Source organism: Montipora capricornis, chromosome 10, assembly GCF_036669925.1.
Source record: "Montipora capricornis isolate CH-2021 chromosome 10, ASM3666992v2, whole genome shotgun sequence".
Taxonomy (NCBI): Eukaryota; Metazoa; Cnidaria; class Anthozoa; order Scleractinia; family Acroporidae; genus Montipora; species Montipora capricornis.
Window position 1 is genome coordinate 63,220,897 of NC_090892.1, and position 10,000 is coordinate 63,230,896.

The window sequence follows — 10,000 nt, forward strand, 5'->3', positions numbered from 1 at the left end:
GTAGGAGCCCTGTGAGAGAACGCTTTATATCCATATGTTTAAAGATTGCATTTAGGTACAATTAGGAGTTTTTTCCTTAAAAAAAACAAAGATTTTAAGCTATGTTTCATACTTCTACCCAAAATGTTTAGCGAAATCTTTTTTTTTTTGCTCTCTGCCCCCTGACTCATTTAAGATTTCGAAAAAAGAGAGCCGCCGCATGAAGTCCTCAGCACAGAAGTGACAAGAACACAGAGCAGCGCTCTGAAGCGCTTGGTGTTCAGTCAGTCGTCGCGCTTTAACTTCACGAAGTTCGTTCATTTCTTCCTTCTGGCCTCCGCTTCACTTTGATCGTCACCATAGAATGGAATTTTATGTAATGCTATGCCCTTCTCTGCATCACGAATATTTAAACAACCCGAAACAACACATTTATCAGGCATAATTTGCGAAGAGGCCGCCAAAGAAACAAAGTAAAAATGATCCTCCAAAAAATTGGAATCTGGTTCGCGGTTGCTGAAGTGACGTCACGGTCCATTCTGGAACCAAGTCAATCTCTGGTGCCGTCTCGCGGTCAACTTGATTGGACGTGGCCAAAGAGAGAACTTTGAAGCTTCATTTTTGGGTCAAAAAGTGGCGGAATCGAAAAATTACTTTTGAGGCATTTATCTATGCTTCGTAGAGATGCCAAAACCATAAAAACACTGGAGGCCGTATACACACTTCAATTATATATGGAATAAATGAGTCAGTGAATGAAAATTGTACTGATCTTGTCAAGAGCGTAATGTCTTCAGCTTTAAAGACTGATGAAGACAGAGTAAGGTCAACGAGATTCTGCGGGGTACATCGCTTAGGTAAGTCTAAACAAAGTAGTGAAAAGCCCAGCTCAGATCGGTTATCGCTCGAATTTACGTGTCGGGAAGACCAAGACCTGGTCTGGCGAAATAGATATAATCTTAAAGGCAGTCGTTTCAGACTTGCCGAAGACTTATCCCAGGCTGAGGGATGTAAGAAAAACAATTTTAGTACTTACAATGCGAGAAGCGAGAAAGACGGAGGGCACGAATGCGACCATCATTGGTGATCGACTTATTGTTAACGGAAAGGGCTACACCTTTAATCAAATTCCAAGCAAATAGAAAGTTCACAGGGAGCTGTTTCTTAATTTGTACTGACTTACTTTATTCTAGCATAGCTAGTCCTCTAAATATTATAAGATCTATACATTCCATTCGGAGTGCCAAAAGAACTAAATGCTGAAAATTACCGTTACGTTCATTAGGTCCAGTCTGAAATGCGAACAATTACGATGATTTCTTCGCGTTTTGGTCTCTTTAGACGTCAATCATTGCAGCGCGCGGAATCTGGAAAAGCAGCCAGGAGGGAAAGGGAAAGAAATCTTATCCAAACCCAATGATAATATCAAACCCTTTGTTAAAGTGGTACTATGATCAAATTTTTACCCCTTGATTTTTTGAGTGTATTACATAGAATTCCATGAAAGAACAAAAATGCCATTTACCGTTTGCAAATATCTTCATTAGTTCCGGAGATATTTAAGTTCGAAAAATGGGTAAAATATGCAAATGAGATGACTAATGACGTCATACACTCAACCCAATATTACATGTATATTGAGTATATAAATAGAGCTACCTTGGCCAATTTACACCGCAGACCATTGAAACTTGGTAGTCTAATAGTTCTACAGGAAACACACCTATGGCTATAAAAATTATGTTCCCATGGCAACTCACTCTTTTCCAGTCCCCACCCACTTGATTTCAATATGTTAGTGATTTTCAGCTTGAAAAATGTTAAACAAGGCCTCAAAGTCGTGCTAACATATTTATATACTTGCTGGATCATGCATATGAAGTGCTGTTAGCAAATATCAAAATGGAACGCCAAAGGTGGCCAGAAAAGCTCATAATATGGGGGAAGTCTGGAACCCAGTATGATGCCATGGTAACAGAACTGTTACGCTCATATTGTGGAGAACATTTAGTAGAATCTTACTGCAAAAAATCAAAAATTTCTGATGCAAATTTTCTGAGATATCTCATTTCATCATATTTGAACAAAGTGTAAGACGTGATCACTTGGTAATTTGCATATTTTAAAAACTCGAATATCTCTGGAACAAAAAGAGATATTTGAAAAAAGTAAACAACATTTTTCTTCTAACGCAGACTACTTTTTTATGTTTCAAAATGTCTTAGATAGGAAAGATGCGATTTTCGTCATAGTACCACTTTAAGGTCAGATGACAACCCAAACCTTTACTAATGCTAACACTAGGCCAAAACACTAGGCTTAATTGTGCTTTAGATAATGTTTAAGCCTAAGATTAGCATTTTTGTATAGGTTTGGGTCATTTCAGTTATGCTAAAACAATGACCTGCAGCCCTAACCTGTGACCTGCACTTTGCACCCTCCGCTGATTTCACGCACCAATTTTCTTTCCAAATCGAGATGGAGACTGACATATTAAAAATAATATCACAGGCACCCAACAATTTGTTTCTGTTGTCTGTTCATAAACGCCAAGGAAATTCCTGTGATGAATGACCCGCGCTAGTTTTTGTTGGTAAAAATTTAGTTCAAACTTAAGTGACGATGGAAATGGGTATTAATTTTTTTGTTTTGTTTTTGGGGAGCAAATAAGTCTTTTAAGGTCAGCTAGAAAGCCAAACTCAGTTCGAAAATGAAATGGGATTCCTGAAACGTTCCACAAAGCAAGTAAGATTCAAAGCTAGACAATCCTTAAGGAAATTTGCCTTGAAGGAAACCTCCACTAAAACAACAAAAATAACTTTAAAAACCACAGAACATAAGGTTAACAAGTGAAATTGTTCAAACTTTTTTTAAATGAAAGCATTTGTATCCGAAAAAAAGAGGAATTTTAAAAACTGTTGTTTTCAAGTTTCCTGGGCGCTGCCATTTTCAATCATTGTGATGTGTCGTGGTTGCCCTGTTGTTCTGACAAAAAGAGCGTTTGCTCTGCAACAATAGGGCAACCACAAAACATCACAACTATTCAAGATGGCAGCGCCGGGGAAATTTGAAAGACAAAACAAGCGTTTTTGAATTTTTTTTTTTTTTTCGAACATAAACGCTTTCGTTGGAAAAATTTTGCACAATTTTAATTGGAAACATTATGTTCTGTGGTTTAAAGTTATTTTGTTGTTTTAGTGGAGATTCCCTTTAAGGCCCACGTTCACCCTACAGGCATTGCATACCGTGGATCAATTTTCATAAATGAAAATCCCGCCAAAGCTAAAATTCATCCAATCGGATTGCTACGAGAAGCAATGATTAGGCCATTTCCAATCTCGTACCCAGAGTCCTCGGGCGCTTTTGGTCCACGGGTGAGCGCCCGGAGAGACTCTGGGATAATGGATTCCATTTTCCCAGAAAACGTGGGTTCCGGTCTTATTGCGCATGCTTGATTTTAAACGGAAACAGAAAAGAGAAAACAGAAATGGCGGGTTGAAAGTGTTCAAGAAAAAAAATTTTAACCTTACACACCATAAAAGAAACTGGAGAAATGATCATTGGCTTGCTGTAAGAGCGAGTGAAGATGAAACTTCTGATGCTTCGGTAAATGTATTTTTAGTGTTTCAGCGTGCATTCTATCGTGCAGAACACCATTGTGCAAACAACATGATCGACAATTTTATGTTTCCGTAATTCTGTTTGGCTTCGACAAGGTCTTCTTCCACGGATTTCTCCCCAAAGAGACTGAGGTAATGTTTTCCCACGGTACTTTTACAACAGCAACAGTAATCAGTTTTTAGCAACGTAGGAAATTAGACATAAATGAAACCCCGTCGTTCTATTATTTTTGTGATTTATATATTTCTGAGAAAGAAAAGACAAACAACACTGAAACTAGTTTTAGATTTTGAATCTCCCTCCAAATTCTGGGGTTTGCTAATTACTTACCGACTTCCTGTTGGACTGCCGTTGTTATGGAAGCGACCAATCAAAAAATAGTTTAAGTCCATTATCCCAGAGTCTCTCTGGGCGCTCACCCACTGACCAAAAAGCCTGAGGACTTTGGGTATGAGATTGGGCCATTTCCGAGTTGCTGTTTGCCTCTGGTTCAAAACGAGTCTTGATGCTCAACGATTCAAGAGATAATGAGTTTGATTTTCATGAAAATACACCGGTGGGTCTAAAACACAGATCACATTCTACAGGTCACTCATTGCTGGTCATTGTTGTACCTTTTTGAAAGTCACCCAAAGCCATCAATTTGTCTAACCCTAAAAACCAACCTTAGGCCTAGGGTTAACCAAATTGAAAATTGAAAATAAATCTTTTCTATATGTTATCTAGATATCCAGTAACATGACCTTTATGTATAATGCGCTGCATGACAGTTTACCAAATTCATGTACTTTTCACCTTTGGTCATCAAACTTGCTAATTTGCACAAGTCATTCATGATGTTTGAAAAACAAATCACTGTTGTTGTTTTTTTAATAGAAACCATTGCACCATGATTTTTATCAAGATATACTGCTGTTACATTTGTATGTACCAGAAACTAGAAACATTTTACCAGAATGTTGATGTTCCTCTTTCTTACCTTGCAATATTTCCAAACCAATGCCTTTGATGACCTTCCCTATATTACTGGCCTACGACCTTGCTCTGGCTATTTTGACATCTTCGCTGATCACTGTGTACATGTACAAGAAAAGAAAAATTGATAAGAAGTGGCTCAGTGTTTTGTTCAAGATGTAAAAAACCATGCAATATTAATAGCCTCACCACCATCAATCAGCTCTTTCCTTTATCTAGTCATGCATAATCATTGACTGCATGACTACAGGTCTGCAGTGACAAGTATTTATTGCTCCTAAAGTTTACGCATCATGTGGAATCTTAGACTATAGAAATTAAGACTGCGGTGACAATCATTTATTCAGACTAATTCTTCAATATTGTGTAATCTGCATGCATATTAAATTCTCAACTGCAGCAATGCAGAGCAGTGTGACACTCAGGTATGAGTGGGGTATTAGTAATGGGAAAGGACAAAACATGGACCCCCCCTTTGGACCAGGTCCATGAACCACTTCTGTGAACCCCGTCCATAGAGCCCCTTTTTTTTTTGCTGAAAGGTGTCCCAAAGCATGTTACTGAGCCTTATAACCTTAGAAAAGAATGATGATTGATGTGTTCACTTTGTGACAATGTTTAGATTGGGGAAGGGTTTAAAAGTGCATGTTGAAACTGAACAGTGTCACAGAATTTAAAATTTAATTTAATTTAATATGATTAAAATCATAATGCCATATCAGCTACATATTGTTTCCTTTTTTCAGTACTACATGTAAGAGTGATTTTACATTACCCAAAGAGAACAATAACAATATCATGTATCACTGGTATTTTATTGTTATATAAAATACAGTATAGTATGTTAATGTTTTTAACATATATTGTTTATGTTGGGGATGGCTAACTTTGGAGTCCACTGTTGAGTGCATCAGATGACCTTTTTTAGAATAATATAAAAGAATGTTTTCCTGTTCTTGAAAAATGCCAACTAGTTTCATGTCAATGAAATTAAGATAAATTTATCATTTCAAAGAGATTTATTTGTCATTTATAATATAATAAATTGAATAAATGTATGATAATTATAATAATCTATTTTACACTGATAATTTACTTTCATGATATTGTCTACATCAGAACAATTGATACATGTACTAAAATCATATTGCCTAAATTAAATGGATTTTCACACTGGAAAATGATGTGGGCGAGGGTCTTTGATCCCACTCATGGGTTAAGTAAAACCCAAATGGCCCCATTCCATTCTTCCTTGGAGCACCTAACATTTTCTTTGAAGTTCAAGTAGTTTTTTTATTGCAGGTGTCCAAGAACAGTGAGGCAAATTAGCCGAAATCGTCCTTTCTAAGGAACCAAAAAAGCTCATTAACATGCTTCGGGACACTTTTTAGCAAAAAAAGGGGGGTCTATGGACTGGGTCCATAGAAGTGGTCCATGGACCCGGTCCAAAAGGGGGGTCCATGTTTTGTGCTTTTCCTTAGTTACCTGGCTAGTAAAAATGGCAGCAAGGCTGCTGGTGACCCTGCCTTGATAAAAACCTTAAATTTGTGCTTTTCTAATGCCAATATACACAAATTAGAATTACAACAACACCATAATTTACATGATAAAAGCAGTGAGGCCTATATCAATACAAGGTCACTGGCAGCCTCACAGCCATTCATAGGCTACTGTAGGTCACTGAGCAAACAACTGTAAAATGGCCTATTGTCCACCAATGTTAAGTCCTGTTGGATGGGGTTAATACCTGGATAGGAGACCATGTTGTAATACTCTGTGTTATACACTCTAGCAAGTCACACAGCTTGGCTATCTGGCAAGAAAGTTTACTGATATCCTGCAAAACTGTTATAATTGCATTATAACACATGCATTCCTTAATCATTTTTAATAAAATGACTAACAACAAGATATTTTTACAGTCAAGATACGTTAAGAGTGAATACCTTAATTATTGAACAAATGCTAGAAACGGGTACAATATGATTCTTCCAAAAATATACAACTAATGGCAATAAGGTTAGGCCTTTTAATTGAGATTTTTTTCATATATAATAATTTTTTTAAGCTTTTTATCAGGATTCCAATACAAATCCTTATATTTTTGTTGGCCACGCTCGCACTGAGCTTGGGGTGCCTGTGGTTTGTGAGGATGGTTAGCACCAACAAAGGAGACTTTTGTCTGATTGGCTGTTGAAAATTGTAGTATCCAGTTTTCCAACCGCGCGCTGTGATGTAAACAAAGATGGCTTTCGAAGGGGTGATTTGAACCTGTGCTTCTATGATCGTTCTATATAGCTTCTGCCAGTTGAAGGTGGTCATTTAAACTTTAAGTGACAAGGAAAGATTCTGCAAGGGGCAGTTTAGTCGGCGGAAAGTTTTCTTTCGTTACGCTTTTTGCAAGCAGCCCTTTTAGTCTGCTCGGGGAAGCAACGCCTCTGAAGTTGCTTCGAGTCAGCTTTTATACTTTTTAGCTTTATTTCTCCATTTAAGTGAATGCATCGGAACAAATGCTCAAAGTGCGAAAAGACCCGAGCAAGGGCCAGATTCCTTTGTTGGGAAGGAAGTACTATCTAACGTGGTTGCGAAATATATCCCTCGAGCTCGCAGGCTTCGATTTATCCAACTTGAATGCAGCGCTGGAAGGAAGGATGTCACTTCATTCACTTTCTTGCATTGATCGTTTAGAGTTATGAGATGTCCTCAGTCCTTTGAAAGAACATCTTATCTCAACAGATATGTCGACAGAAATTTAATACCAGCCGCGCCACCTCTATTGTGTATGTGTCTGAGGCCAACCTGGTTCACTGCATTTATCTCATGTGCAAACACTCTCAAGATACACTACCTTAAAAATTTCAAGAACTTTCATTTAACGGAACCAAAACATTATTCTTAGATACATCAACTGATCATGAAGGCATGCTTGATAATATATGCTACAATGAGTCAATAATGAAGCTCCAGTTTATTACTTTATTGGATAATTCTGTCCTTGATCTATGGTAACTCCATTAGGTCTAGCCATAGTAATTATTCAGTGTTTTCATCATTTATGCTACCAGCGAATTCCGCAAAAGTTATGTTGATGTTCTTAGGAAATCTATACATTAGTGAGGAATGATGTGGTCACTGCCATCAGACTTATACGTTGTACTGAAATGAAATTTTCTGAATGAGTTCTCTTTGGGGAGGTAAAAATTTCACTTGACCATTTGTAGATGTAAATTACACCCACATTAAATGTACAATTAAAATTGGGATGTCTGGAAATACACAAAGCAGGTCTTGTCTGCTGTGCAATGTTTAAAACTAAAAGGGCAATTAAAGGCAAAGCAGACTTTGTGATAGAACTCTGACACAATATTTACTTATTAATTTTGATGTGAGCATTTCATGCTCATTCATATTCATTGCTCACTTTTGTGGTAAGTTACTATCTCACTGCAGAGAATAATGTAAATTTACCTAAACCAGGATGAAAATGTACAAAATGTGCAGCCATTGCAGTCTTAAATGTTTTTAGTCTATTAATTAACCCATTGACCCCTGGGGGTTCCCTATTGATGAGTTAAATACTAAGTATGGCCGGTTTAGGGGTGAAAGGGGATTATTAAATATAGTACATCAATAATATTACCGTATCAGTAATTGAGCCAGTATTTAATAACTAATGTGTCCCAATAAAATTTATTTTAATATTGATTCCAACAGTGTTAAGTAATTAATATACATTGATTTAGGATGATGGAACATCACACACCGTTTTGTGCTCCCACATTAATTTTTTTTTTTACTTCATTCTTGGTGTATGGCAACTTATAGTAACTGCAAAAAACTTGCAGAAGAAATTGAAGAGAAGGTATACCTGAATATTATGGCTGTTTTGTGTGTCAAAAAGTTTAATTGACCTGGTTTTTGTTTATTTTTGCTGCCATTCCTTGCACACAGTCACATGTCTCATAAAACTTGAATGTGCAGACAAAGGTAAAATAATTCACCATACAAAGTTTAAAGAATTGTTATATTTGTATTATTTATTAAATGGGATTCCAAAAGCAGAAAGATGCAAATAGTGACACACACACCCATGCAAGGCAGCCACGCAAGGGAATGAAAATTTTAAAATATACATTATTTACAAATATAATGTATAATTACTTATCATGTAAATCATCATGAACAAAATTATATTTTACAATAATTACTTGTCATGTAAATTTTACTATACAGTTTGTAAATATCTTTAAAATTTCAATTACTACAGTTTCCCTAAAATTTAAAGTAAGAAATTTATCAAATCGAAAAGTGCAGTGCAAAGTTGTGGTAAGCAGGCATTTTTATTTGTAAATATTACTACACTAACTAAACATTTTTTATGCAATTAAGTATAATTTTTAATAGCTGGGACTACTATTTGTTGCAATAAAAGCAAGAGTCTTACTTGCAGTACATTGCATTTAAGAATGCATTGCAACTGGATAGAGTTGAATCATCGCATCTCAAAGTGCCAAGTTTCGATGGAAATTAGGTTTACTTTCACAGGGCATTTTCGTGCGCCCTGCCACTTTTGAAGGAAAACTTTCAAAGCAGTTCGATTCTTCACAAATGTGTGCTTTCCATACTAATGGCGATCGCTGGACCAAGACATATTTGCTGAGATTTGACCGAAAGTAACGGGAACACTGACGCCATTGTCTGATTTGGGGTAAGAAAATTTCAGTTGCGCGTCAAATATACACGGTTGTAGTTCACATTTCAAGAGGAGAAAAGACAAAAAAATGTCCAGACGGTATGAAAATCACACATTAACCATACAGAGACTTTTGATGTCTTAGTCCAGAGAAAATAACACTTGATGGTGGAAAAAACAAGCACTGTTTCGTTGACAAAGAAAAGCACTTTGGTAAACGAAGAAGTCGAAATTTCGGGGTTCAGTATTCGCTGTGCCACTTTTACCGGGAATATCTCTAGTCAAACCTTATCTTTGGCTCACAAAATATCACCTGTTGACGGCTTTTCGTGGACGAACGTCGGAGACAAAAGTCCTGTACTCTTAATGACCGAGTTCGGTTTAAACAGAAAAAGCTGTAAACCGATTGACATTTTGCAAAATGACTCTTTCGTCCGGTTAGGATGTATTCGCGTCAATGAGAGAACAAACGAAATTCTTCTGTCATGTTTTTCTGTTACTTACCTTAACTCCATTCATTGATAAATTTTAAGTTGTGACATCCTTTGAACGGATTACCAGGTCATTTACCACTGACGCGCCATAAGCAAATCCCGTCAACCTGGCAAATTTGTTTTGCATTCACTTCAAGCGCGGGTATCCACGTGAAAAAAACCACAGCGGAAAATTTTAATGCCGGTTCCTGTTACTTTAATACGTAACATTATTCAATATTGTGATTTGCACATTCAA

General features: G+C 36.8%; 1 protein-coding gene across 1 annotated transcript in view; it reads right to left on the bottom strand.

Moving 5' to 3' along the window:
• Window positions 1–5,353, bottom strand: part of LOC138021164 (protein NLRC3-like) — a 47,996-nt gene extending 42,643 nt beyond the window's left edge. Inside the window, exons 1-2 of the mRNA XM_068868027.1 lie at window positions 4,580–5,353; window positions 3,931–4,162 (exon numbers count right to left, since the gene is read on the bottom strand). The gene's annotated coding sequence lies outside the window, so the exon portion shown is untranslated. The remainder of the gene's footprint in view (window positions 1–3,930; window positions 4,163–4,579) is intronic.
• Window positions 5,354–10,000: the final 4,647 nt, after the last annotated feature.